General features: G+C 39.4%; 1 pseudogene; it reads left to right on the top strand.

Annotated features, from left to right (window-relative positions):
• The first annotated feature begins 3,422 nt into the window (after window positions 1-3,422).
• On the top strand, window positions 3,423-7,539 carry LOC124000008 (annotated as a pseudogene).
• The last annotated feature ends 695 nt before the right edge of the window (window positions 7,540-8,234 follow it).

An 8,234-nucleotide genomic window follows, 5' to 3' on the forward strand; every position in this document is an offset into this window, starting at 1 on the left:
TATGTGGTGCAGAGACTGTACAGAGTGGGTGTGTGTGTGAACAGTGAGAGATGTTGTTTTTTTCCTTATCAGTGTTATCCCAAGACATATTTTTATAGGCGGGACTCAAAAGCCCCAACAATTGTTTATTGAAAGGGGATGTTATTGTTGTGCTGTATCCAATTTGTAAATAATCTTTACATCTAAAAAAGCTTGTTAATACGTGTTTTATACACACGATCTGTTTGATAACATACTTTCTGGTCTGGTTTCCCTGACACAGATGAAGTCTAATCCAAGACTAAACATTTACTTCAGTGGATATTCTCCATTGAGCATGCTTTTACCTCCAGGACTAGGTTTAGAGCTCTATTCAGCCTTGTCCAAATGAAAACCATGACCTTTTTTAAATCTATTTCTACTTTTTATTTGCTTGATCTCAATGTGGAGGCTATTACATAGACAAATGTCTGTATAGAAAAACGTGCTCCTCGCAATACTGTTTACTCTTGGGATTTTACAAGATGTGAACACAAGCTCTGGTATTGTAACTGTGTTGGTTATAGACCATATGAGTTCTATGTTCATAGATTGAGCCAGCCAAGTTTCTGCAAGGTAAATAATATAGAAGATTTTCTGATAGGAGACTCTCGAACAAAGCTCTCCATCGAGTGACTGGACATTTGCCAATACAGCGGAGGAGAGTGCCAGTCGATTTCCTCTTTTCTCTCCATGCGTATTCCGACCTTGAATTTAAGCATGAGAATAGCGTGCTATTCACCTGCGACTCGTTTTGGGTGACGATCGAATGAATGAAGTTGTGGCGGAGGTGTATCCACAGATATGCAGTATTCCGACCTTTATTTAATACCATAATAATTCTACCACCTTTACGCGCGAGGAAACCATGAATAAGGCCTAGTGAACCTACCGGTTTCAAGTGGAACTTTATTTTTCCCGATAGAAATAACATCATTCTCTATGCACTGTAATTTACAACTTGATAAGAGCTAGGTAAATGATTAATCCTTTTGGATAAGGGAATTGTAAATACAAATTACTCTTGTTTTCGATCTATTTTACATGATTATCGCTGGAGACAAATATGAAACCAGTCATATGGCAGCAAACTGAAGGATATAACGTTTTGAAACCGATGTTTATTTGTGTACCAGTTCATAAACAATGTGGTTCGAAAATCTCTTCCCAACTATTTACAACCTATATGGCACAGCTGTACATTTTTTGGTCCTTAAATGAAGCTAGTATACTTTTTTATTTATCACAATTTTCTTTAACTAGTTTTGGTCTTTAACGCCATTGCCTCTTTTTTTTGTTGCTGAAATGCTGAAATTGGTTGGTTGTAATTTTGGATAGGACAGACATTTCCATATATTTAGTTAGCTGCATGTTTGACAACTCCACCAGTCCTATTCATGATATAATTTACAAAGTTGATAACGTTTTTTATTTTGTATTATTTTTAAATCAATTATTATATTAGTTTAACCACAATATATCTTGTAATATTTGTTCTATTCATTTTTCTGGTAGCTTAAACTGAAATTGCAACCAACTTTTTTTTTAAAAGAAGCAATTTGGAGATGATTTCATTTTCAAATAACCGAAAGTGAGAGATTGTAATCTGAATAAAGAGAAAAAAGCCATTGTTACTAATCTGCTAGAGAACCAGTTTGGATTTAATTATAGCTTTTGTATGACTGCGGCCTTTATTGAGAGGTCTAATGCTTTACTATTTAATCATTTCTGCCCTCCGAATTCACATTCATTATATAAATAGGACTGTTTAATTTGGTCTGGTACCTGGTATGTCCACTTCAACACCAGACCATTTTAATTATTAAACTACACGGTAATTTAAAAGTTGTATTTTTTGTGATCCAATATGTAATATATTATCATAGATCAGTTATCATAGTTCAGTTGAGTTGTAATCCAGAGAGGTTAGAAAAATCATCTATGAGGCTGTGGAGGGATTCAAATTGTGGCTTTAAAGGAAAATATGAATCAGTAGGGTACAATGACACCTTTGTTTTTAAGCCCTGGAATTTTATGCCCCTTGATATTATGGTTGGATCTGATTTGTATAACTAACATTTTGATGGCCATAATAAATAGATATGCAGATAGTGGACAACCTGGTTTTACTCCTCTTGACAGTTTAAATCTTTCTGAGATGTAGCCATTATTTACTATTTTACACCCAGGATTACTATACATAACTTTAAACCATTGTATAAGATATTCCCCAAAATTAAAATAATATCTAGACATGTATATATAAATTACAGTCGTACTTTATCAAAATCCTTTTCAAAATCAGCTATGAATACCAGGCCTGTTTTCTCAGATTTTTCATAGTCTTCTATTGTGTTCCAGTCTTATATTATCTCCAATGTATTGTTAATGTATATATTTTTTAAACTTTATGATTAGGGTGAATTATATCCGACAATATCGTATTAATTCAATGCGCTATACATTTTGCTTGAATTTTTGCATCACAACACTGAAGTGTAAGGGGCCTCCAATTATTTTTAAATGGACTGGATCTTTATATTTACCATCTAGGTCCTGTTTCAGTAATAGTGAAATCAGACCTTCTTGTTGAGTATTAGATGGTCTACTATTTTTATAGGAGTGGTTTAAGAACCTTGGCGTGATCCTGGACAACACCCTGTCGTTCTCAACTAACATCAAGGCGGTGGCCCGTTCCTGTAGGTTCATGCTCTACAACATCCGCAGAGTACGACCCTGCCTCACACAGGAAGCGGCACAAATCCAGGCACTTGTCATCTCGTCTGGATTACTGACTCGCTGTTGGCTGGGCTCCCTGCCTGTGCCATTAAACCCCTACAACTCATCCAGAACGCCGCAGCCCGTCTGGTGTTCAACCTTCCCAAGTTCTCTCACTCACCCCGCTCCTCCGCTCTCTCCATCCAGTTGAAGCTCGCATCCGCTACAAGACCATGGTGCTTGCCTACGGAGCTGTGAGGGGAACGGCACCTCAGTACCTCCAGGCTCTGATCAGGCCCTACACCCAAATAAGGGCACTGCGTTCATCCACCTCTGGCCTGCTCGCCTCCCTACCACTGAGGAAGTACAGTTCCCGCTCAGCCCAGTCAAAACTGTTCGCTGCTCTGGCTCCCCAATGGTGGAACAAACTCCCTCACGACGCCAGGACAGCGGAGTCAATCACCACCTTCCGGAGACACCTGAAACCCCACCTCTTTAAGGAATACCTAGGATAGGATAAAATAATCCTTCTCACCCCCTTAAAATATGTAGATGCACTATTGTAAAGTGGCTGTTCCACTGGATGTCATAAGGTGAATGCACCAATTTGTAAGTCGCTCTGGATAAGAGCGTCTGCTAAATGACTTAAATGTAAATGTAAATGTTAAAAAAAAATGCTAATAACGGTCCTCAGAGTACATCTAAAAAGGTCTGATATACCTCAACTGCTATGCCATCCAGCATTTCCCCGTCGGAAGCACAAATCCTCATGGAGGCATACGAGGAGGTAAAAGATATAATTAAGAAGAAAGGCAACACCGCCACAGTGATAAAGCAAAGAGAAAAAGCGTGGCAAAGTATTGCAGACCGCCTGAATGCGTAAGTAGTGCACAATTACACACTCACCGCTCCGCTGAAACATCACAATTACAATTCAAATATTTAATTCACATCTCCAAAAACGCAGTTGTACTGTAATTATGAAACGGTTAAATTTTTAATTGAAATGCACTGCAGATATGAGTGAAATTGTGTAAAGTAAGTCCATCACACGGTATAAAGCTATGATAAATTATTATTAAAGCCTTACATTATTATTTAACGTTACTACGCTCAGTACGGTTTAATCTTAGCCGTTGTACTCTGCTTCTTATGTTGTCCACCGTTTTTTTGTGTTTCTCCTGCTTTCATTAATGTAAAGCTGCTTTGACAGAATGAAACAATTGTGAAAAGTGCTTATAAATAACATTTAATTGAATAAATAGATGAGCTATAATAATAATCACTTTAATTTATATAGCGCCTTTCAAAGGACCCAAGGTCGGTTGCTCACTGCACTGCAAAAATGTCTTTCTTACTTAGTATTTTTGTCTTGTTTTCAGTAAAAAAAAAATATCTAAAAAACATCTTGAATATTTTCTTGAGCAAAATTACCTAGGAAAATAAGCAAAAAAATCTGCCAGTGAAACGAGAACTTTTCTAAAATTAAGTGTTTATGGAAAAAGTAAACTTATTTCAAGATAATTTTTATTATATTGACAGATTTTTTATTTGCTTGTTTTAAGCACACATTTACTTAAAGTTTATATTTTTTGTCTAAACTATACTTATTTTGCTAGGTCATTTAGCAAATCAAGAAAATACATCTTTATTTAAGTTTTTTTTTGTTGATATTTTTACTGAAAACAAGACAAAAATACCAAGTAATTTTTTGCAGTGTGACTCCATTAAATGTGTGTGTGTGTGTGTAGATTAAACATGAACGGGCCAAAACGGACATGGCAGCAGGTCAAAATCAAATACAAGAACATTCTGCAGAATGGTATGGTCCCTGACTAATATTTAACAAAGCACAAGCATATATTGTACCCAGAAGGTGCCTGCTCACACATTGTCTGTACTGTTTTAGCAGTGAAAAAGAATACCCACAGACAAGGCACGGGTGGTGGGTCACCAAAGGCTGACCTTACCCCAGCAGAGGACATGGCCTTGGAGCTAAATAAAGGCAGGCCCGTCTTAGAGGGGATCCCTGGGGGGAAAGAGACGAGCATAGGTTCCTCCCAAGATGCCACCCGCTTCATTCAAGGTATGTCCTTCCATCTCTACATGGGATACAACCACATTCATATTGAATCAATTTGGACTGTCTGACTTTGGTTTACCTATTGCCTTGCAGTGTCTGGCAGCACTGTGTTCCTGTTAGAGCCACCAGCACAAGCACCAGACGATGCTGATCCAGTGAGTACTCCATCAAAGGCATACTGTAGGCCTGGCATGTCTTGTCTACTAGCTTCAATATGAATCTGATTAAATGTGATAGGGTGAAGGCCCCAGTGCAGCAGCAACAGCACATGATGGAGACGATGAGGAGGAGACCATCTCTCTGGATTCCAGAAGGCATGAGGTATCATGGTAAGACTGTGAAAGTACTATTTACTCTACAATGGTGAGGAGTCCTCATCAAAATCAAAAAATCTAATTTCTTTTACAGGACCCAGATGCTATACAGTGGGAAAACCAGCCTGGCAACATAGTGCGTATTAATAAAAGGACACCACATCCTGCCAAATTCCAGCTGTGCTAATTGTATTGTGTTCACAGAGCTCACAAGCTATCAGAAAGTTGTATGGCAACCACCTCTGGCGCCAAATAGAACTGGCAGACATAGACATTCAGTACAAGAAGAAAAAGATGGAAAATCTTGCACTGGAGTCCGAAATAAAAAAGAGGACAATTAGGAAACTGGACCTTGAAATAAAAAAACTTGAGAGGGAGGTGAGATATGCCTTCAATGTACACTGTATGCTAACTGTAACACAAATGTATTAATCATTATTTGTATTTCCTCCCCCAGCTCCAAGAAGATGACACAGCTCAAAATAAAAATTAGGTATATTCTCGTAAAGTCAAGTGAGCCATGACATATGAGCTCTTATTGTGAGCACACAGGACGGTGGCATCTTTCTAAGGTTTTTTTTATTTTCCCAGCAATCAGTACAACCAAGTCATCGTTATAAGGCATCGCCCTCTTTTGCCCACCCCCCCAGCACCAGGTGTGGCCACTAGCCTATATGAAGGCCCAAAATTGTGTGTTCCTTTCTGCTCTGACAATGGCATGCCCATTCGTGCGAGATGTGGTGGATGAAGAAGCACTTGTGCTGAGGAGAGCCTTCAGGCGAGAAAGGGTCTTCAGGGACCGGTTGGACCCACTGGCCTTCCCTGACGACCATCTATATGAAAGATACAGGTTTTCTGCAGATGGCATCAGGTATCTATGCAGACTACTGGGTCCCAGGATTAAGCACCGCACTGCACGGAGCCATGCACTGAGTGTGGAGCAAATGGTTTGTGTGGCCTTTGCGCTTTTTTGCTAGTGGAGCCTTCCTGTACTCAGTGGGGGATGCAGAACAGCTGAACAAGGCCACAATTTGCCGCACAATAAGGAGTGTGTGTCTGGCTATCAAAGCATTAGCAGATGTCTTCATCTCCTTCCCTGGCCACAGAAGACTCTGTGACATCAAAGAGGAGTTCTATAGGATTGCAGGTAAGAGGATCTACAAATTACAGGACAACTGTTAACACATAGTAGGATACTCATTACTTTGTGTGACAGGTTTCCCCAATGTCATTGGTGCAGTGGACTGCACACACATAAGGATAAAAGCCCCTCAGGTGCCCATGAGGCCGATTTTGTGAATAGGAAATCCTTTCACAGCATTAATGTTCAGGTGAACATAACTTTTTGATATTGTCCATTGACGAACACTCTGCATTGCCAGTGATGTGCATTGATTGGTGTAATATTCCTCATCTTATGATTTCAGATGGTCTGCAATGCTGACTGTGTGATCAGCAATGTTGTGGCAAAATGGCCTGGCTCAGTCCATGACTCCAGAATCTTTCGGGCCTCTGAAATCTATCAGTGCCTATCACAAGGTAAGCCACACAACCCCTATTTATAACCATCATGGCTGTGTCAAGAATATCACTGTGTTTATGAGGTAGTAATGATGAGATTTTGTGTTGACAGGTGAATTATCTGGTGTGTTGCTGGGAGACAGGGGGTATGGCTGCCAGCCTTTTCTCCTGACACCTTTCACAGACCCCCAGGAAGCACAGCAGGCCTACAACCATGCCCATGCCAGGACCAGGGCCAGAGTTGAAATGACCTTTGGTCTCCTGAAGGCACGCTTTCACTGCCTTCACAAATTAAGGGTCAGCCCTGTTAGGGCATGTGATATTACTGTGGCTTGTGCTGTCCTCCACAATGTGGCCTGCCTGAGGAAGGAGAGGGCCCCCAGAGTGCCACCAGCCATGGACTGGGACAATCCGGCAATCTTCCCTGATGACGACAGTGGTCGGCTGCTGAGGGACCAATATGTTTTGAATTATTTTAGTTAGTATGTGTGCTTTCAATTTTGGTTAAATATGTCTTGCGGTGGCAGAGGAATTTGGGTATTTTTGGGTTCGTTTTTTTACGAATTTGGCCTCTTATGATGTTTGTGCGGTATACTGTGTGTAATACAAGGCTGCAGGGAGGCTACTGCATCCATTCATTTGTCTGTTCAGTTGATGTGTATGGATTTGTCCTGCATTTATTTTAGTATGCAGACATGCAGGGTGTGTTATATACAGACCTTTGAATGTGTATGTATCATTTTGTATAATATGCTTGGATTCTGTGCTTTCCATCTTGTAGAGTCACTGTGACTTCAGTTTCGAAAGGAGCTGATGGTTTACCTGCTTTGTTTTGTCCTTATTCAATAAAGGAACATAATGTTACACATTGTGTTTTTATATTCATATGGAATGTGTATTTGTTTATATGACAGAGTACTAGGGCCACACTGAAGAAAAAGGATAAAGTCATAAATTTATGAGGCTGGTTCTTTCTGCAGAAAAGCTACATATTGTTTTTACAGTTTTGATACTTATGACAATGTGATACTTAATATTCTGGTACATCAGCATGTCTTTGTTTATGAAACCATACTGAAGTACAATTTCACGAAATGCCCCGCATCTGTCATTTTAACAACTGTCCTCCTTTAAAACAACTGGTTACAATATTATGACTTGTCTTTTTTTCCCTCTGTGGCCCTAATATTCTATCATTTTATATATAGTCTATGGGAAACTGTAAATTATCTAATGATAGCAACATCTAAAAATCATTTTTTATCCAAAATCATTGAAATTAATGATCACAAACATTTAAATAATGACAGTGGGTCTAGTTATATGTGATAACAATGTATAGTGAGCAGTGAAATAACTATTGGTTTCCATTTGTGGTGACTGCTGACTGACATTAGGGATGAGATTAAATAGATCCTGGAATTTAGCCTGGTCTGGAGCAGGCTAGCTCCACAGAATAAATCTCCATGGTAATTTATACCATAACATATCCTCCTGCCCCCTATCCATCTTTAGTGCAACCGGATTACGGATCAATTGAGCCAGGATCACCAAGATATCCTGGCTTAATCCCTTATCCT

The sequence above is a fragment of the Oncorhynchus gorbuscha genome, linkage group LG16 (genome assembly GCF_021184085.1).
Source record: "Oncorhynchus gorbuscha isolate QuinsamMale2020 ecotype Even-year linkage group LG16, OgorEven_v1.0, whole genome shotgun sequence".
NCBI classification, from domain to species: Eukaryota; Metazoa; Chordata; class Actinopteri; order Salmoniformes; family Salmonidae; genus Oncorhynchus; species Oncorhynchus gorbuscha.